The sequence below is a fragment of the Daucus carota genome, chromosome 2 (genome assembly GCF_001625215.2).
Source record: "Daucus carota subsp. sativus chromosome 2, DH1 v3.0, whole genome shotgun sequence".
In the NCBI taxonomy this organism is placed as follows: Eukaryota; Viridiplantae; Streptophyta; class Magnoliopsida; order Apiales; family Apiaceae; genus Daucus; species Daucus carota.
This window is the reverse complement of record NC_030382.2, coordinates 17,024,790-17,048,015: the sequence shown is the minus strand read 5'-3', so window position 1 is coordinate 17,048,015 and position 23,226 is coordinate 17,024,790. Positions and strand designations below refer to the sequence as shown.

The following is a 23,226-nucleotide window of genomic DNA, read 5'->3' as shown; positions in this document are numbered from 1 at the left end:
GAACATTGCACTGCCAATATCTTTGTCTTCTTTTTCTGCTGCAAAATGACTTCTTTCTTCCACCTTTTGTGCTCTACACTCATAAATGAAATGACCATATTTATTACAGTTATAGCACTAATATTGAGACTTATCACCTCGTTGTTGATATCCGCCTCGTCCTCGGCCTCCGAAATTTTGACCACGACTAGATGGCTGATAGCCTTCAGAATTCTGGCCTCTATTGAAAGACCGCCTTCCTCGTCCTCGTCCATCACGGTAGCCACCTCTAACGCCACCTCTACCACGTGCATAACTGTCACTGCCCGAACTGTCACTAATGGACACCAATAGGCTTTGTTATCTGATCAAGTTCAGACATCTGCACTTTTCGTCGACGAATCAGTCATTTTTGTACAACCAAACCTTTCTTGCCAGCGGAATCATCAGCCGGGATATCAGTCAACCCATTGTTTTCTTCTGAAATTACATATTCAAGAAAGGCTCAAACAAAGAGGAGAAATGGCTACAAAGAAATATGAGCTGGCAAAAAAGATAAATGGCTACAAAGAAATGTGAGAGCTGGCAAAAAATTTACATGATAGTATCAACTATCAACAACCTTTGATGACTTCACCTAGTTTACTCGAGGAAAGAGCCCTTATGAAAACCTCCAATGTGTTATCTTCCATGGTTTGATCGTCAGCAGCAACTCCTAATTACAACGTAAAATATTAGTAGAAATAAACAAATTAAAAAATTGTCATATACTTGACCTAATTATACAATAAAGCATCTTATAAGTCTATGTTTTATTTCTACATATATACATAATATGTGAAGCTAAAGTTAGTATCGGGAACTACACTTGAATTTAGTTGTAATGGAAGGAGCACTACACCATAGAATGCATATAGCAACAATAAAAATATATTGCCTTATGGGCTATGTATGTGGCAGTACATTGTATTGCAACAAATATGCAAATTTTTGGCGTTGCATCCGCCCGTGATGCAATAGAGGCCTTATAGCAACAATTTGTGCAATGTAATGCAACAACAAACAATTATTACAATAAAGCCTATGTAGCAACAAAATAATTTTTAAAGCAACACAGGTAAATCATTGCAGTAGTGTTTTTGTTGGCTAACTAACCACCTTAAGGCAACATTAATCAGTCCAATTGCAATGAATTGTTTGGCTGTTGTAATACTAAATGTCAACAAATTGGAACACAATTGCAACAAATTTTTTTTAAAAAAACAAAAGGATATTGCTGAAAATGGACTATCAAGGCATGTTTTTATTCCACAAATCCAAGCATCAATATCATTCATAACCATAATACCAATTCAAAATCAGCACTCAGGCTGTCACAACATCATCAGACAAACCGTTCATTAAGTAAGTTTAAGGCAAAATAAATAAATTCGCGAGAGAATTTAGTCGCATACATAAGCTAGACCATATTCGCGAGAGAATTTAAACAAAAGTAAATTCAACATCTGACTTATGTCAATGCAGCATCTTCTCCATCTACATCGCCTTCATCTCCATTCACTTCTTCTCCATCCTCCGAATCTCGATCTTCAGTTGCATTAGTAGAACTTTCAGCACATTATTCTTCTACATCAATGTTCAGACCAGGATTTAATTCACCAAGTTTTTCAAAAATCTTCCTCAATTTCTTCTGCATCTTCTCCTCCATTGCTGCAGCTAACTTTTCGGTCACTTTTTGCAATTCTACAGATGTTGCATTTTATTTTTTGTCAATTTTTTCTTTGACTTCCTTGTTATGCCACTTCTTCCAACAATCGAGTTAGCACCACCAGCTTCAAGATGAAGGTATGATATCTCCTCATCCTCAATCTCCTGAACCTCATCAACACCTTCTTCAGGATTTTCACCATTTTTCTTTGCCTACATGTAATTTGTTAAAAAAAGTAATTGGTCATGAAACATAAATATGCTAAATCTGGAAAACAAAAATACTTATAATATTTGTCGAGAAATATAAAATGGTCATTTGTTACCTTCTTTTTGTGACCCTCGCGGGTTTCAGAGTAAACTGCCTTTTTTGTATCAATTGCACGGGCCACTTTAACATTTTTCTATAACAAAGAAAAATATTATCAGCTTTCTTATAAGAAATAAAACAAATAGTAAAGTAAATAAAAAATATGCAGGTCGACCTCACCACGTTCTTCATATTTCTTTCGAGTCTTCTCAGCAACATATTCTCTGTGTCACTTGAGAATGTTAAATAAAGTACTGGTGGTTTAACATCATCCAATTTAATTAAATAGGGACTCTATCCAATGTATATATATGATCAAGTTTATGGCTAGCTATAGAAGGCAAGATAGACTAGAAATTTGCCAATGAAGAAGAGAGAATATTCAAGTCATTGGTACAATTTCATAACAAATAACTTTAACACTGAGCTCATTCAAATTTCTTTGAGTTTTCACGTCATCCTAAAAAAATGTTTGTTTTGATAAATGTGTAATATGGCCGCCGCATAACCAATGTATAGCCATTTGACACCAAATTTTTGAAAATCACATTTTATATTAATTTTGGTAGAGTACCATAGATACGGAACGAGACATTTGTATAATATATCCTAATATGGGAGAAAGGAATGAAATGCTTAAATATAAATGCAAATAATAGAATTAAGAGGGAAGTTTTGAAAAAATTGAGTGAGTACAAAACTGCTATCCTAAGACTTGAAAAAAAAAGTGTTTAGCAGGTAATGGAGGATTCCTTCATAAATTGAGAAGGTGTGATCTCTAGTATAAGATGTCAAGATTGGAGGAAGGAATGCAATGTATAAATAATTGTCCATTACATATAGTTTAAATTTCATTCCAATCCTTTCAAATTCATTCACCCCACAATAATTTTCATATATCCATCAATTTGTGCAAATTCGAGCTCTTAATACAACAAGCAGAATATGAATAAGATGATGTGCAAACAATAGAAAGTTCCTCTCAAACTAAAACTTTTGACACTATTTAAAAGATATAACTACGTAACCGAACATCTGCATAATAATATATCGTGATTGTTTCCCTCATTTGAGCTTATTTGAGATCTTATGTTGTGTTTGGATGAGGTGAATGAATTTGAAATAAATGCAATTAAATATGAACTATGTTAAATTAAGTTTATCAATTTATTGAATATCCCTCCATTTTATTTCTTAAACCATATACTTAGAGAAGACACTGTAACAATTTATGCTCAATTTCCTCCAATACTGATTTTTTTTCTCAAATCTCACTATATCAATTTTGCACTCTCTAAATGTTTTTCAAATTCCCTTCTTCATCTATTATTTTCATTTATTTTTAATCATTCGATTAGATTCTGATTCATTGTTCCTAACAAAACACAATATTAGTAATATGACCTATAGGTAATAGAAAGTTCACCTCAAACTAAAACCAGCCAGATCATCTCTTCCTTTTGCCTTTTTACCATAACTATGCTCCACAGAATTTTCATTTGCCTTTATACCAGCACCGTCTTCTCCAGATTTTTCGAATTGCCCGGAGTCATTCCTGCACACATGTTTTGTTTTCAATTTTTTCTGGTCATATATGTGCATTCTAATTGCTACATTAACTTAATTAAAAGGTCATGAACCAAGCTGAGCTTGTGCCAAGTCACTACTGATGCACATTGCACTGAAGTTTGAAAGAAGACGCAAAGTGCTTAAGTTTAATTGGTCACCTGCTTGGTAGATTATTATGACTGTGTCCACCAACTTGCTTCATTTGGTAACTGCTAAAATCGATGAAGATGGAGTTGATCTTTCTGGGCACCTCTCTCGTCTGGAAACAGTATTTTCGGAGTTATTCTTCTCCATGCCACACAACCCTGCACATCACGCATATGTCTAAGAGTTACCGGGTAAACAAATAGTACTCGTCCCAACTATTTCCTAAAAAATATCAATTTCGATTTTTTATGTTACAAAACTTATCAAAAACAGTAATCTTTATAATATAAAAACAATAATATTATATATCTCAAATCTTGTCCCCTATTATTTTATTAAATGACATGGAACTGATTTTAATTAGGTGGTTCATGTGCATATAAGGGTCCATTATTTTTAAGGTAAGTGGAACTAATCAAACACCGCCAACTAGCATTTGGGAAAAGTATTTGGAAAAATTTTTTGGTTAGCTAGTAATTTTCATATAAAAATCAACTGCCCACTTACATCCAACATATTTAGTTCATGCATTAAATATCAAATGGTCTCTTCACTATACTCATTTTGCATCCACCATATGTAGTTATAGGGAATCATATATATCTTTTATGCTCACACCAACACCTAGATAGTGGATTTAATATAATTAATAACTTCACACATGTGAAAAGAAGCTAGTTAGAGTTTAACACCATATATTATGATAACCAACATATTTCTGTTGATCAAATAAGTGTGAACATAATGTTAAAATGACGATAAATTTTGAATAAGAAGAGAAGAGAAACTTCTGTTTTAGGAAGGAATCATTTTAAATATTTGGCAATTAATTAATAGAGGTGTTATTGCAATTTAAACTTGAAAGATCTTTCTTTATGACTTAGAAAAAACGTTGATTACTGAAAAGAAAGAGAAATAGTATTTTTATTTTAACAAGAACAAGTTGGAGTCATGACTAAAAATATATTCAAAGGTGAACCGTGTTTTTTAGGGTTAGTATATGGGCATCAAGTTCCAAACTTTCTAAAGTATGATAAAAATACCCATATTCAGAGTAAGTTTAAAAGTGTTCTAGAGCATTTTATTATATATATTATGAAATAAATATCTTAGTGATTTAGCATTACTAATTTGTATGTCGACTTCCAACAACGATTTTTATATATATTTCTCATTTTATTATAATAATATATTTAAACCAATAAAGAGTTGTCCCTATATTCATCATGATTCTTATCATAATTATGTATTTCAAATATGAAAGGCGTAGTATAGTGGGGATAAATGACTTAAGATCTACAAAATAGTGGGGTCAATGGTTGATGGCGGCCTCCTTATTCTAGAGGCTCTCTGCACCAATGGTGTAACGACTGCCCCGCTGTCTCCGACATGGACCGGGTAAAATTGAATTTTTTTCCAAAAAATGAAATAGGGAATGATTACTAGTTACCAAAAAATATGATATGACTTAACTAGCGATATTGAGTATGTCTTAGGGATTCCGCAAAACCATATGACCTAACTATTGATATTGAGGATGTCTTGGGGATTTAGAGAATCCCTTTAATACTGTTGGAGTAGCATTTTATGTCACATTCCCTCTACTTGAGCTTAGAAGCTCATTTAGATAAATTGTTGGACTTGCGCTTCGGTTCAAAGCATAGCTCGTAATTTGTTGAAGTAAGAATCCATGAGTATGTTCATAATTTTTTATGATATTAGATTATAGAAGGGAGTTGTTTTAGAAAGAAGGTCATATCCTGAAAATTCATGCTTCTACAATGGATCATGTGTGCCTATCTGTCTAGTAAATTTGTGTTATATACTAAATTATGAAATTACAAGTAATAAATAAATTGTGAGAATACAAGAAATAAGAAGGAAGAAAATTTTGACATCATAACCAAAGAGTGCTCACATACACACTTTTTCCAAATCTAAGATGTTAAAAAAAAAGTCTACTACGATCATATTTTATATCAACAACATGCATCAACTCAACTCCTAATAAAGTAACTTTAATTCTACTTGAGCGAATATATTAATCTTGGTTCAGACCTTACGGGACTATTTTTTTGAGATTTTAAATATGTAGCAATTTTAGATTGAAAAGACAACTAGTACATCAAATTAGTAAGACACATGACCTTTTAGCCTAAAATCAACTCATAATCTTTTCAATTAAGTTCAATTCATAATTTGACATATAGTTTGTTTTATCATTTATATTGTATATTACGATAATACGGTATTTCTGAGATGATCTCGCGCAAATGATGAGCATATACACGAGTATAAGAAAGCATTGGTACTACAAAGATATATTTGGTATTGTTTAAAAAATATTCGTTTAATAACAATAAATGAATTTATGACTCCTTCATGTTGTCGGTATAACACATCATATGATAATGGTGTCAAACACATTAAGCCTTTGACAAGGAGAAAGACATACTTGTGTATTATCACTGAATGATAAAATGCTCTAAGAAATATATAATTAATGTGATACTTGACACTTGTGTGTGATACTATTATAATAATATAACCTCAAAGTTGAGTTCAAATCCTATGCAATAAAATACTATGAAATCGAGTGAAAATTTCATAATTAATCATCATGGTTTTCAATTTTCTTTAAAAATCTATCATATTTTTGGTAGCAATAATTAGATGAAAATATTAGCATAATTAGTTTTTGGTCAAAAATAAGGTACAACTCAAAAAGGATTATCACTACACTCCTTTAGAAAATTTCAATAATAGAGAAGATTGGCTAAGAATGTAGGAGAGATAGAGGTGCAAATTTTATAGCACTTGAAAGAGATTAAAAAAAACATTGTGTAATGTATATTATAATATAATTTGGGTAATTATATAAAATTAAAATAGTGAATATGATATTTAAAGGACAACCTTGTATATAGGTATATTAAAAAGAAAATTTTACTTTTACTTTTTTGAATACAAAAGTTTTCCTTAGTGCTTGTCAAATCACATGTTTACAAGGGAAATAAATATTAGCCTAAAATGAATATTGCTAAGAATATAATTTTTTTTTTCTTAACTTCATTAAGAGCCTACAGAACACATAATACCTAAATAATACTAAACACATAATACATAAAGATGGATTTAATATAGAGTTAATTATAGCCTCATACCAAACAATTTCTTTCCTAATTTTGAACTCATTTCATCGTCTAACCAAACAATATATAAGATGGTTGGAGTGAGAATAAGACAAGTTAATCATAGTTGTAAGCTTTTAAATTATAGTCAATATCTATTTATTTGATAAAAAAAGAGACCAACTAGATGATGGGAGAAAAAAAAATGCATATTTTCCAATGAGGTGATATATACTAAAGAGGCACTACAGAGGCCAATAATATTTAAATGTAGATACTGGTAGAATAAGCTAAGATATCATTTGGTTCTAAATTCATTTACAATACTATTAATCAGATCTAAAACACATTAAATTCACATAGATGAGTAAATTAATTTAATAGAGTATTCAAGATGATTTAAATTGAATGATATGTTAGGTCTCCTATGCTCACAGGGTCTCATTAAGAAATTAAGAAAACATGAACCTCACACAAAATTATCAAATATATAAATTGAATGGTATACTATTATTAGATGATCAATACCTGTCAATGTATAGCAGAAGATTAATCTCCTGCAGCCAAATGAAGAGGTAGAAGCTTGCGATTTTTGTATATAGTTGAAAGATTGTGGCCTCGAGACACTAATTAGGGTTTTCTTTCTTAATATATGTATTGATTATTATTAGCACCCTAATGGGCCTACTATACTTCATGCAAAATAGTTAACTAAAAGCCCACCTAACAGCCCACCTAGCACAAAATAATATAAATACTTTATTAGATATTGTTTCTCTGACCAAAATTAAACTATCCAAGTAAAATATGGTCCATCGATTAAATAATCCAAAGATCAAATATTTATATTGTGCAAATTCATATCTTGAGAAATTTATTGATAAATTATGTTATGATATATAGTTAAACTAGTTTATAATCTGATTTTAAAATTTAGGATACATTGGTATATAAACCTTGTTCTAGTTATTTGTAATTGTCAAAAGGAAAGCATATCAACTTTAAATTAAGATTTTCTTTTATGCAGGACAAATTACTACCTTATTTCAAAATTATTACCCTATAATTAGTTTGTGGTATATCTCTCAAGAATATACATAACGATTTTATCAAATGTTTATTGCTATATATATTGGAAAAACCCTTGTAATAAAGGTAAATGTATAATATTTTGACAAATTTTTGTTACTATAATAACACTCCATATATGATTTTTTGGGCAAGTAATATATAACATGATAATAATTCATTTGTCACTCTGACTCCTTAAGATCAATAATTTGTGTTTAGTTTAAGTGCAAAATATACTATACAGCGAAGTCCTTAAAAAGATGAACAATAAACTACTAGTGTATTTATTCATCACAGAAAAATAAAGCTGCACTAAAGAATTTTTTTGAAGAAGATCATTTCTTGATCATGTCTCAATATTCAATATTATATCTTGGAGTGAATAAATTTTGTGAAGTGAAATATATTTTACCTAAGTTGTAGACAAGTAACAGATGCATTACATATGTTCTTTTGGTCGGTGAGTGTATTAATATCTGTAAGTGAGCTTTTGACGCCAATGCGAAATTCATGAGAACAATGGACCCCTTTAAATTTAACTCAAAGTCAACATGCCGTCAAAAGTACTTGATGACATTGAATATTTTAAATTTTTAAGCTTGTGGAGCTTTTGACGATGTTATAGAAACTGTCGTTTGCTCCTAACTTTAGACAGAATGTCTACTCGTTGTCCAAAGTATGACTTTACGCAAAGTATGACTTCACGTGGAAATTTTCAAATTAGGATATGTTAAGGGCCAAAAAAATGAATATAATATATATCTTTGGATGGAAGTCCTTGAGCCATCTCAAGTTATCGGTCAAAAGGTAAGTGCCCTATATTTGCTTTTTCAACTCCATTGGTTTTGTTGCTTTCTCCTACAAAATATTTGTTGATGAACCCAAATCTTTTATTAAGCTTTTTCAGCTTAACTGATTTCTGAGTCTTCAATGGATAACTGTTATCGGTTGGTGGATTATCCGTGATTCATCAACTTCTTCTTCAAAGGTTTTTCTATCTTTGTTCGAGGCTTGCGTACCATCAATCACTTAGCAATAATTTTTTGCTCTCTTTCCAACAGCTTTTTAAATATTTCCTCTGTTTTATACACAACCACTATCTCTTTTCTTGCTATATTGGTATCCCTTTTGATTTTCTTAAGCTAAAGTAATTCAGAGTCTAGTGTAGCATTTCTCTCAACCAATAAATCATTAGCGCTATATATTCTACAATTTTGGTTAATGATTTAGAGAAACTATAAGATTTTATATTTCATTTGACATGTCATCAATAATTTTCTAGCATTCACAATATTAGAAAGTTCAGAAGTGTTAGTGGTTTTTAACTATCAACTGCTTATAGGTGTTTGGCTTCTGATTTATCTCTTTAGCCATGAAGGAATATTCACAAGAAGATCATCATATGAATCATCTCCACAGCTGCCCAGACTTTCTCCGTAGTGATGAATGCTCTTTTCTTTTGCTTTAAGAGGTTAAAGTATTTCTTTATGTAATCAATATATTCAGTTGAGGAGCTTTTCCTTTCAGCTATGGGTTCTATGCACTCATTAGAGAATTGACCAAGTAGCTAGATGATAAGTGGTATTTATACACACTTATAGGCCTTCATTTCCACTTAAATTGGTTGGTTGTACTTAAGTGTTTAGTGTCTTTTGATGTGTTTTTATTGTTTTTCTGTGCAGGTCACGAGTTGAGGTGATGAAGTGATTTTCTATCATTTTAGGTTGGTTTTGGTGCATTATTTGCAAGAATAGAGGATTGTGGATTCACCGCGACTTGGGATTTTGTGGGTATATCTTCTACAAACCCTCACGAGAGCACACTCGTCCACTAGAGCTATCTAGGGGTTTAAAGGGCTTGTTGCATGTGCTAAATGCAACCGTGATCACCTACGGAAGTGGTACTGGAAGCGAGGAAGGACATGCACGCGAGAACGAGCGAGAAACGAAGAAACGGGGCTGTCATCACAGACAGTAGCGCGCCCGCGCTACTTGTTAGCGCGCCCGCGCTACTAACTGCTGTGACTAGCGCGCCTGCGCTAAGTTAGCGCGGCCGCGCCCAGCAGAACTTCCCCGGGCCGATTTTTACAGCTTTTTAGTGGATTTTCGCAGCGGTCGAGGCCCGGTTGACTTGGTCAATGTATTTTTATTTCTCGTGTGTAAAACCCTAGCCTCATAGGAGTAGTTTTGAGTAGAAGAGAACAATAACGTAGTTTTAGTTTAATCATTCAAGCACAATATCAGTTTGTATTAGATCGTTCTTCGCGAGGAAGTGACAGTTTCGAGCGAGATCGTGAACTTCAAATCTGTAACGTGTGATCTTTATTATTAATTCAAGCATTTTTATTCCGTTTAATTCTTGTCTTTTATTTATCATGTTTTCATTAGAACCCATGATGTCGATTAGTTCGATTATGAACTAACCGCCTTCATGGGATTCTAATGGATTTATCGATGTAGTCTAGTAACGAATATTTATTACTTGATTTTGTGACGTACGTTGATTTCTTTGCATGAGCCGTGCTTATTCTTCTTAGGAGAGTAGCTAACTTCTAAGTTGTTTGTTAATTCTTTCTGAAGCGAGAGTGGATGATTGAATTTAGAACTTTGCCATGTAAACATAGGATTATGTGAATGAAGCATAATTTGTGATAGACTTGAACTATTTTTATCACCCTGTGTAATCACGATAGATGACTTGTTATTTAAACCTCTCTGCTTACACTACCGCTATAGAGATATAGGGTCTGAGCTTTGTTGGTGTCCATGAGATTTCTGTCTTAATTGCGGATTTCGATTGGTATGATATGTGTGCAACGAGAGTTGGCATGTATTACTTTCGTGTTGTCTGATTAGGATCAACAGTCACATGTTACTTAGTAAATTCAATTCTAGATGAATTCGATAATGAAGTTAGAATCCCATGTGTTTTCCTATTCTGAATTTGATTAGTAAATTTAGTTATTAGTATAAAAGAAACCAATCCTTGTTAATTGTCTTAGCTGTGATAATTGATCATACATTGTTGCATAGGTGCATATTCTTAATTCACCAGTCTCTGTGGGATCGAACTTAATATATTACTTGTGATCACGTGCGCTTGCGTGTAGATTTCACCGAACAAGTTTTTGGCGCCGCTGCCGGGGACTCGGTGTTAATTAATTAGTTTATGTACTTGTCATCAGTGTGCATTAAAATTCACTGACTAGGATTCTATTCTCTTCTCACTTTTCTTCTTTTCTTTATTTCAGGTACTTGGATCGCGTTTATGCAAACACGTTCTCAAACCCGTAAAAGAAAAGCAATTGATTCATCTTCATCTTCTTCTTCTGATTCTGAAACAATGACAGAACCTGAAGCACAACCAGACAGTAAGGCATTGAAGGATTTCTCTATGCCAAAGATCGATGATATCCAATCAAGCATTGTCAGGCCTGCAATCGCAGCCAAAGCCTTTGAAATCAAACCAGGAACTATTCAAATGGTCCAGAACTCGGTACAGTATGGGGGTTCTCCTACTGAAGACCCTAATATGCATATACGGAATTTTATAGAGATCTGTGACACTTTCAAATTTAATGACGTCTCTGATGAGGCTGTGAAGCTAAGACTTTTCCCATTTTCACTGAAAGATAAGGCCAAGGGATGGTTACATTCTTTACCATCTGGTTCGATTACTACATGGGAAGATCTAGCTCAGAAATTTCTCACTAAATTCTTCCCCATGGCAAAGACTGCTGCGCTACGAAATGCTCTATCTCAATTCTCTCAACAATCAGGAGAAACATTCTGTGAAGCCTGGGAGAGGTATAAAGAGATGCTAAGAAAGTGTCCCCACCATGGTATGCCGGATTGGATGCAAATAAACAGTTTCTACAATGGTCTGGGACCTCAATCCAGACCTATGCTTGATGCTGCTTCTGGAGGTGCGCTATGGGCTAAGAGTTATGAAGAAGCTTATGATCTTATTGAAATGATGGCGGCTAATGAATATCAGAACCCTACTCAAAGACTTACTCAAGGGAAAGTAGCCGGAATTCTTGATCTTGACACGTCTACAGCTATAGCAGCTCAACTTAAAGCTCTCACGATGAAAGTCGATTCTCTGGCTCACCAAGGAATTCAACAGCCAATCATTATTTGCGAATTATGTGCTGGTACTCATGCTACTGATCAGTGTGCCATTTCTAGTGAATCAGCACAATTTGTGAGCAACTTTCAGAGAGGTCAACAGCCTGCTCCAGCTACTTATCATCCTAACAACCGAAATCATCCTAATTTCAGCTGGAGTAATAACCAGGGGTATAACCAACCTCAACAAGGATTTCAACAGGGACCTAAACAGTACAGTCAGGCTGGGATTTCACAACAGTATGCACCTAAACAGCCATATCACCCGCCGGGATTTCAGAATCATGGGCAATCAGCTAACGAAAGGTCTGACATGGAAGAACTAAGGCTCATGTACAAGAGTCAGGCAGTAACTTTAAAAGCTTTGGAGACACAAGTCGGTCAGTTAGCTAATGTTTTAGTGAACAGACCACAGGGGAATCTCCCTAGTGATACAGAGGTACCAGGTAAGAGGGACCCTAAAGAGCAAGTCCAATCCATTACGCTGAGATCTGGAAAAACTACAACAGGGCCTGCCTCAACATTAGTACAAGATCAGGGTGATGAACCGCAAGAAATTCCAGCAGAACTTCCTTCAAACACAATTGGAATCAACTCTACTGTTGAAAAAGATAAGGCTATCCCTGCAGCTGCTCCGGTGTCAAAACCATTATACCCACCACCTCCATTTCCTAGGAGGTTAAAAAAACAGCAGCTGGATAAGCAATTTGGTAAATTCCTTGAAGTGTTCAAAAAGCTTCACATCAACATCCCGTTTGCTGAAGCACTCGAGCAAATGCCTAGCTATGCCAAGTTTATGAAGGGTATTCTTTCAAAAAAGCTAAGGCTCGAGGAGTTAGAGACAGTGGCTTTAACGGAGGAATGTAGTGCTGTGCTTCAACAGAAATTACCACCTAAGCTTAAAGATCCGGGAAGCTTCACTATCCCTTGCACTATTGGGAAGTTCTCTTTTGATAAGTGTCTGTGCGACTTGGGAGCTAGCATCAATCTGATGCCCTTATCTATCTTCACACAACTTGGCCTACCAGAGCTCAAGCCGACAAACATGTCTTTACAGCTGGCTGATCGTTCGATCACATATCCGAGGGGTATAATTGAAGATGTGCTAGTCAAGGTTGATCAATTAATATTTCCAGCCGACTTCGTGATTCTTGACTTTGAAGAAGACAAAAGGATTCCTATCATCTTGGGTAGACCCTTCTTAGCCACCGGGCAAACATTGATCGATGTCCAAAAAGGGGAACTTACAATGAGAATACAAGATCAGACGGTCACGTTCAATGTATTCAATGCAATGAAATTACCAACCGATGAGGAATCTTGTTTCAGTATGGATGTACTTGATACTACGGCAGAAGCTAATAGCCAGAGGGTTTTACAGGATGATGTATTGGAAGCAATCCTTACCAATGATGAGAAATGGGACAGTGAAGAAGAATTGGAAGAAATCCATCATCTTAACTCATCACCTTGGAGAAGGAATTTTGAACCACCTGTCGAATCTCTTGGCTTAGAAGAATTAAAGGAAGATCACAAACCACTACAACCATCAGTGATCGAAGCACCTAAACTTGAACTTAAACCGTTACCGGATCACTTGAGGTATGCTTTTCTTGGTGAACGTTCTACTCTTCCTGTTATTATTGCAGCTAACTTGTCAGGTGAGGAAGAGGAAAAACTTTTGAGGGTGCTAAGGGAATTCAAAACAGCAATTGGGTGGACTATAGCTGATATCAAGGGAATCAGTCCATCATTTTGTCAGCACAAAATTCTCATTGAAGAAGGAAGCAAACCTTCAGTGGAACAACAAAGAAGGTTAAATCCTATCATGAAGGAGGTTGTAAAGAAAGAGATTCTTAAATGGCTCGATGCAGGTATCATATATCCAATTTCAGATAGCTCATGGGTGAGCCCAGTACAATGCGTGCCTAAGAAAGGAGGAATGACAGTAGTAGCCAACGAAAAAGGGGAACTCATCTCAACTAGAACTGTCACGGGTTGGAGGATTTGCATGGACTACAGAAAGCTGAATAAAGCTACAAGAAAAGATCACTTCCCTCTGCCTTTTATTGATCAGATGCTTGACAGGTTGGCTGGCCATGAGTTCTATTGTCTGTTAGATGGGTATTCTGGCTATAATCAGATTGCTATTTCTCCGGAAGATCAAGAAAAGACAACCTTTACATGCCCTTATGGTACTTTCGCATTCCGAAGAGTACCTTTTGGTTTATGTGGTGCACCAGCCACTTTTCAAAGGTGCATGATGGCAATATTCTCAGAGATGATCGGCATCAATGTGGAGGTATTCATGGACGACTTTTCTGTATTTGGAACATCTTATGACGAATGCCTCACGAATCTTAGAATGGTTCTTAAGCGCTGTGTGGAAACTAATCTGATTCTCAATTGGGAAAAATGTCATTTCATGGTGCAAGAAGGAATCATATTGGGGCATAAGGTATCTGCCAAGGGACTAGAAGTCGATAAAGCGAAGGTGGAAACAATTAAAAATCTTCCTCCACCACTTTCAGTCAAAGGCGTCCGAAGCTTCCTTGGTCATGCAGGTTTCTATCGGAGGTTCATCAAGGATTTCTCGAAAATTTCTAAACCTCTTTGCAATCTGTTAGAGAAAGACATTCCATTCAAATTTGATGAGGAGTGCTTGGAAGCATTTGAAATCTTGAAAAAGAAGTTGACATCAGCACCTATCATCACTGCACCTGATTGGATTAAACCATTCGAATTAATGTGTGATGCCAGTGATTATGCTGTAGGAGCTGTACTGGGCCAGCGAACAAGCAATGTGTTTCATGTTATCTACTATGCCAGCAAAACATTAAATGATGCACAATTGAACTACACTACTACTGAAAAAGAACTTCTAGCTATTGTCTTTAGCTTTGAGAAGTTCAGGTCTTACCTTCTTGGAACAAGGGTAGTGGTATATACTGATCATGCAGCCATTCGATATCTCATCTCAAAGAAGGATTCTAAACCAAGACTAATTCGCTGGGTTTTATTGCTCCAAGAATTTGATGTGGAAATTAAGGATCGAAAGGGCACAGAAAATCAGGTAGCGGATCATTTATCCAGACTAGAAGATCACAACAAACAAACTACCGACAAAACTCTAATCAATGAATTCTTCCCAGACGAACAGTTGTTTGGAGTTGAGGCAGAAGAGCCATGGTTTGCTGACATTGTAAATTATCTGGTGAGTAAGGTCATTCCTCCAGAATTCTCTTATGCTCAACGCAAGAAATTCCTTCACGATGTGAAATGGTATATTTGGGATGAACCCTTTCTGTTTAAACAAGGAGTCGATCAGATTCTCAGACGGTGTATTCCTAATAATGAAGTTGAGGGAGTTTTGCGCGAGTGCCATTCCACTGGTTATGGGGGCCATTATAGCGGAGAGAAGACAGCAAAGAGGGTACTTCAAGCAGGTTTTTACTGGCCAACTCTGTTTAAAGATGCTCATCAATTTGTGTTGGGTTGCGATCGATGTCAACGTACAGGTAATATTTCTAGGAGGAATGAAATGCCTCTTAAAATGCTTTTGGAAGTCGAAATATTTGATGTTTGGGGTATTGACTTTATGGGACCGTTCGTTTCGTCTTGCAACAACCAGTATATTCTATTAGCAGTTGATTACGTGTCTAAATGGGTGGAGGTGAAAGCCTTACCTACAAATGATGCTAAGGTGGTCTTGCAATTTCTACAAAAACAAATCTTTACCCGTTTCGGAGTCCCTAGAGTCATTATCAGTGATGAAGGCTCTCATTTCTGCAATCGGAAATTCACAACCTTGATGACGAGGTATAATATCAATCACCGGGTTGCTACTGCTTATCATCCTCAAACGAATGGTCAAGCTGAAGTGTCTAACAGAGAGATCAAACGCATATTAGAGAAGGTGGTTAACCCTTCTAGGAAAGACTGGTCCTTACGATTAGATGAGGCTGCTTGGGCTTATCGAACAGCTTACAAAACACCGTTAGGTACTTCTCCATTTCAGCTAGTGTTTGGGAAAGCTTGTCACTTACCAGTAGAGTTGGAACATAAAGCTTATTGGGCACTAAAGAAGTTGAATTTCGACTTACAGTTAGCTGGAGAAAAACGCATGATTCAACTCAATGAGTTGGAAGAGTTTCGCCTCCGTGCTTATGAAAATAACAAACTCTACAAAGAAAAGGTGAAAAGATTGCATGATCAGCGGTTGATACAAAAATCTTTTGTAGTAGGTCAATTGGTTCTATTGTATAACTCTCGGTTTGAAGCTGTTTCCAGGGAAACTCAAGTCACGCTGGTCAGGGCCATTTACAGTCAAGACGGTATTTCCCCACGGTGCAGTAGAAATCTATGCCAAATCACCGGATGAATCATTTAAAGTTAATGGTCAACGGTTGAAACCTTACTTTGGCGGAAATGTGAATCGTGAGGTACAAACCACGATTCTTCAATCGGAATCGGATTAATTCTGGACTTCACGTCGAGCTAACGACGTTAAACAAGCGCTTCGTGGGAGGCAACCCACGCATTGGAACCACATTGTACCATTGTAAACCTCAAAAACACAAAAATCGAAAAAATCAGCCCCCGGGTGTCAGACACTAGCGCGCCCGCGCTAGTGTCCAGCGCGCCCGCGCTAAAGTGTACAGCGCGCCCGCGCTACACTTAGCGCGGCCGCGCTACTGACTGCCGAGCCAGGCGATTTTTCTCCCAAAAATATTTTCTTTTCGTTTTTAAAAGCCCACAATCCTAATTTTGCATGCCTAGCCCGAAATACATCTTATTAAACCCTAACTCAGCTCTCCAATCCTTATATAAACACAAAACCCATCTCCAAATCCCATTATAATTCTTTAAACCCTAATTATATATATACATCCATACACACAACCTTCATCCATTATCTCAAACCCACTACACACAAATCTCTTGCAACTCTAAATCTCTACCAATGGCACCCAAAAGAGCCCGAAGATCACAAGGAACAAGCACCCAAGCCCCTACATCTAGCGATTCTTCCTCGATGGGTGAGGTTGAGTTCACTTCCGATGGAGCACGAACCGAGTTTCAACGGCTTATGAATAAGTCGTTAGTCAAGGAGAGGGGATTCTTACCCACGGCGGAAGATGGTGAGCTTTTGAACATGGTTCCAGAGCGGGGTTGGGAGTCTTTTTGCGAGGCTCCGGAGGCGGTTCCCTTGGCTATTATTCGAGAGTTTTATGCTAATGCCAAGGAGAATCGCGATGGATTCACGGTGGTGCGGGGAATCCGAGTTGATTATAGTGCGGAGGCGATCCGTAGAGTGATTGGGGGGCGTGCCAAGCGCCGTAATGAAGAAGATTGGGTTGTTGAGAGGATTGGGCGTGCCAAACGCCGGTTTGATGATGATCCGATTGATCTTGAGCGGTTGGTGTATGACATGTGTGTACCGGACACGCATTGGAAGATGACTGCACCTCCTTTGCCGGCACATGTTTCTTTTCCTGCAGCCGCTTTGAACCGGTATGCGAAGGCGTGGAATGCCTTCATCTGTGCTAACATCATGCCATCTTCTCATGGACATGAGGTGACAGTGGATAGAGCGATTCTGCTCTTTGGGATTGTCTCAGGCAAGTATATTGATCTGGGACATGTTATTCATCAGGGGATGCTGAGGTTCTTACGGGGAGGAACCACTGGTGCCATTCCATATGGCACAATTGTTACGAAGCTCTGTCGATCAAGCGGTGTTCGTTGGCCAGCCAACGAGCAACTACAGTTGCCGGGAACACCTATTGATCATTCGGCGATCAGTCGGATGACGGAGTGGGATGGAGGAGTTCCCCACCCTCGAGGCCTCGGGTACATATATGATGAGGTGCCAGGGGGACGTCCAGCATTTGTGAGGAGGGAGCAGCCTAGAGCTTCTGGAGCTGGTACTTCACAGACGGAGAGGAGCTCCGAACCGATGGGAGATGCTCATTATCGCCGCCTAGCGAGACGGATGGATACCATGCATGACATCCACCAGAGGTTTGCTTTTGACTTGACACAGGCTCTAGGTAGTGCTTTCCAGGCACAGGGGGTCACAGTTCAGTGGCCAGTATTCGGAGCAGGGATGCAGTATCCTCCACCTGATTCACCTCCAGCAGAGGAGGGGGAGGACTCAGACTCCGAGTAGGTATGTGGGTGCTCTAGCCTTTTTATCACTTTCAATGGGGACATTGAAAATTTTAAGTTTGGGGGTGGTAATCTAAGGAAGAGCATATTATTATGTAGTTTATTATTGCATGTGTTAGTTAGTTCATGTAGTTCACGTTTTTTTTTATTTTGCTTTGATTATTTCTCACGTTTTTCTATTTTTCTCATAATTTTTTTTTTTATTTTTACATGTTTAGTAGTAATTGTCGTAGCTAGTATCACGAGCATTTGCATGAATTATGAAGTTAAGCCAAGTTAATTGCCTATGATGAGTTATGTGCGTAGTTCTTGATTAGTAATTTCAATTGCAATGCTAGGTTAGTACTTGGAAATTGCTTGTGTTGGAAATTGTAATTCACATATGTTCTTGAGATAGGATTTAGACGAAATTCCATGAATTCTAGGATTGAATTGAACACCCTTCAGCTTAGGTCTGTAAATCTTAAGTTTGGGGGAACTGAGGAGTAGATATACCTTTCTAAAAGAAAAAGAAAAAAAAAATATAGAAAAAAAAAAAAATAGTAGTAAATAAATTCACTAGAAAAATAAGTGGTAGAATTAACTAGGTTGGGCTCATTAGTACTCGAGTAATTAAGTCTGAGGGGACTTTGTGCCTAACAACCTAAAGCCCTTCGTGGTTTGGGATTGTTGACCCAACACTCGCTACATGGGTACTAGTGCATAAATCTTTAGGGATCTCAACCATTGCACGGTTAAATAAACCACTAGAATAGAGTGAATAATTGGTGTGTAAAGTCTTGTGGTGTTCGTAACGCGTTTACACTGCGAAGCGCTCTGACCTTAGACCAAGCAATTAATCACCAATAAAAAGAAAAAAAAAATAGTAGTGAATAAAACAGAAGGGTGTGGACATTCTTTGGGACCTTGGCTTTTAGTTGGACTTGAGTGACGGGGTGTTAGTTTTAAACTTTTACGATTCTTGATTGGGATTCTGTGGGAGTAGTAGTTTTTGTCTTGTCTCAATAAAAGAGCATGCTTGCACACATTGGCACTCCACACTTGTAAATAGAAGAGTAATTGACTTGGTAGCGAGAGAAGTGAAATTCGAGAACATTAGCACAATCTGAGGTATTATAATTGACAAGGCAATTACTTCATAGTTCACTCATTCATCACGTAGTTGCATTCATGCATTGCATTGTATTATTGTTAGTGTCTTTGACGCTTGAGGACAAGCATCAGTTTAAGTTTGGGGGTGTGATAAGTGGTATTTATACACACTTATAGGCCTTCATTTCCACTTAAATTGGTTGGTTGTACTTAAGTGTTTAGTGTCTTTTGATGTGTTTTTATTGTTTTTCTGTGCAGGTCACGAGTTGAGGTGATGAAGTGATTTTCTATCATTTTAGGTTGGTTTTGGTGCATTATTTGCAAGAATAGAGGATTGTGGATTCACCGCGACTTGGGATTTTGTGGGTATATCTTCTACAAACCCTCACGAGAGCACACTCGTCCACTAGAGCTATCTAGGGGTTTAAAGGGCTTGTTGCATGTGCTAAATGCAACCGTGATCACCTACGGAAGTGGTACTAGAAGCGAGGAAGGACATGCACGCGAGAACGAGCGAGAAACGAAGAAACGGGGCTGTCATCACAGACAGTAGCGCGCCCGCGCTACTTGTTAGCGCGCCCGCGCTACTAACTGCTGTGACTAGCGCGCCTGCGCTAAGTTAGCGCGGCCGCGCCCAGCAGAACTTCCCCGGGCCGATTTTTACAGCTTTTTAGTGGATTTTCGCAGCGGTCGAGGCCCGGTTGACTTGGTCAATGTATTTTTATTTCTCGTGTGTAAAACCCTAGCCTCATAGGAGTAGTTTTGAGTAGAAGAGAACAATAACGTAGTTTTAGTTTAATCATTCAAGCACAATATCAGTTTGTATTAGATCGTTCTTCGCGAGGAAGTGACAGTTTCGAGCGAGATCGTGAACTTCAAATCTGTAACGTGTGATCTTTATTATTAATTCAAGCATTTTTATTCCGTTTAATTCTTGTCTTTTATTTATCATGTTTTCATTAGAACCCATGATGTCGATTAGTTCGATTATGAACTAACCGCCTTCATGGGATTCTAATGGATTTATCGATGTAGTCTAGTAACGAATATTTATTACTTGATTTTGTGACGTACGTTGATTTCTTTGCATGAGCCGTGCTTATTCTTCTTAGGAGAGTAGCTAACTTCTAAGTTGTTTGTTAATTCTTTCTGAAGCGAGAGTGGATGATTGAATTTAGAACTTTGCCATGTAAACATAGGATTATGTGAATGAAGCATAATTTGTGATAGACTTGAACTATTTTTATCACCCTGTGTAATCACGATAGATGACTTGTTATTTAAACCTCTCTGCTTACACTACCGCTATAGAGATATAGGGTCTGAGCTTTGTTGGTGTCCATGAGATTTCTGTCTTAATTGCGGATTTCGATTGGTATGATATGTGTGCAACGAGAGTTGGCATGTATTACTTTCGTGTTGTCTGATTAGGATCAACAGTCACATGTTACTTAGTAAATTCAATTCTAGATGAATTCGATAATGAAGTTAGAATCCCATGTGTTTTCCTATTCTGAATTTGATTAGTAAATTTAGTTATTAGTATAAAAGAAACCAATCCTTGTTAATTGTCTTAGCTGTGATAATTGATCATACATTGTTGCATAGGTGCATATTCTTAATTCACCAGTCTCTGTGGGATCGAACTTAATATATTACTTGTGATCACGTGCGCTTGCGTGTAGATTTCACCGAACACTAGACCACAGTTGTAACATTTAAATTTTGATATGTCAACCAAGTTTGATGATTTTTGATGACTACTCCTTCTAAATGGTTTACACATAAAAAAAAGTTTCCTTTGAACTTATGCTTGAAGAATTTTATAAGACAAAAGGCCAGATTTTCATCAATATCATCAAGCTCAGCTTGTGTAGAAGATTCATCATCCTCTTCTATCAGCTTTCCATCTCCTTTACCAGCTTATGTCCAACCTTCACAAGCATTCATATTTGGTGTAGCTTTAGTATTCACATTCTAAAGTGCCATCCCATGTTCTTCATCCTTTTATGCAACCAAGGCCACACTCTTTCCCTTCCTTCATCCTTTGTCCATTTTTTCATCTTTGGAACTCAAGTTCATAGGTCTTGAGTACATATAACTTCTCCTAGGTAGGGGTGTGCATTTGGTTCGGTTAACTGAAAATCGAACCGAAAAACCGAAATAATTTTTGTTCGGTTAACCGAAATTTAATTTCTGTTCGGTTTTTGGTAGCCAAATTTTGGTTTTTTGGTTTTTAAACCTCGAATAACCGAAAACCGAATGGTTAACCGATTCTATTACTTTATAAGAAATAGTATTTAGGTGAATAATATAAATATTCCTACATTATAATCGTGTATCTACTAAGACTATGGCCTAAACCTAAATAACTAATTAGAAACCAGTTCATTAACTACCGATCAACTTCCATCGCTACCTACGAGCCTCAAGCCTACGACCTGCTGTGATTAGCTTCCAAACTGAGCTCAAAACCTCAAACAATCAAACCCAACCACATCCAGTGTGATCTAGCATCCAGGTATATATTCTTGAATCGATTCAGTTTTATGTCATTATTCTTGAATCGATTTGTGGCTATTGTTTCTTTGCGTGCCACTGCCAATTGGGGAATTTTATACTTGTGTTATGAGTTGTGTGTATTTCAGATTTGTGTGTATTTATGTTACATACTTGTGTATAGTTGTATAGTTGTATGCACAACAGTAGGCACAGTAGACTTCCAAGCATGGACTTGTATGAGTTATTTTATTATATTTGTAGATGGAATACGAAGGAGATTATTAAGATGGACTCGAAACTCAAACTGAAACGATAGCTTCAAAGCCGAGAAAGCAAAATAAAATGGAATCTAGAGCTCGAATATGGGATCACTATATTAAATTTGAAAGTGAGGACAACAAAATGAAAGAAAAGTGCAAGTATCGTGGTAAGGAGTTATGTGCAAATTCTTCAAGTACTGGTACAGTAGTTTGCATAATCATTTGAAAACTTGCAACTTATATAGTGTTCAAGGTGATCAATCCAAATTAGCTTTTTAAAATAATAGAGATAGTGGCCTCACAACATTGAATAGTTGGACTTTTGACAAGGATTTGGCTAGAGAGGACTATATTGAGATGATTGTTGTTGATGAATTACCATTTAAGTTTGGGGAGGGTTCCGGAGAATTTCAGGCTACCGTGCAACCAATGTTTCAGATTCCATCAAGATGGACGGTTGCACGTGAATCTTATGGAATGTATGCTCTTAGGAGAAATAATTTAAATGTCTCATTACTTGAACAAACACAACATCTTTGCCTCAGTACTGACACATGGACTTCTAATCAAAAAATTAATTATATGTGTTTAACCGCACATTTTATTGACAAAGATTGGAAGTTGCATAAAAGAATACTAAACTTTTGTCCGATTACTAGCCATGAAGGTAAGGCAATTGTATTGGCCATTGAGGAGTGTTTGGTGGACTGGTGAATTACTGGGGTGTTATCTATCACGATAGATTATGCTAGTTCTAATGATGTTGCAGTGGAGAGATTAAAAGGTAGAATCAGTAATTGGGATTCTAGTGTTTTGAATGGAGAGAACTTACACATAAGGTGTGTTGCTCATATTTTAAATTTAGTTGGCAAATATGGGTTAGGGATATTTGATGTATCAATTAATAGGGTGAGAAATTCCGGTAAATATATAAGACATTCACCAGCTAAAGAGGTGGTGTTTATGAAATGTGCAAAATATAAGATAGTTGAGGTAAAAACATCTTTTATTCTAGATGTGGATACTAGATGGAATTCAACATATGAGACGCTAGATGTGGTGGAGAAATCTGAAAGGGCATTTGATAGGTATGATACACAAGATCCTAGATACAAAAAACATCTCAAGTTGAATAACATTGATGGAAGGCCTACGAG

General features: G+C 36.6%; 1 non-coding gene across 1 annotated transcript; it reads right to left on the bottom strand.

Moving 5' to 3' along the window:
* Positions 1-11,652: 11,652 nt before the first annotated feature.
* Positions 11,653-11,759, bottom strand: LOC135150973 (small nucleolar RNA R71). Its single transcript, XR_010289431.1, has one exon. It is a non-coding gene; the product is annotated as a small nucleolar RNA R71 (small nucleolar RNA).
* Positions 11,760-23,226: the final 11,467 nt, after the last annotated feature.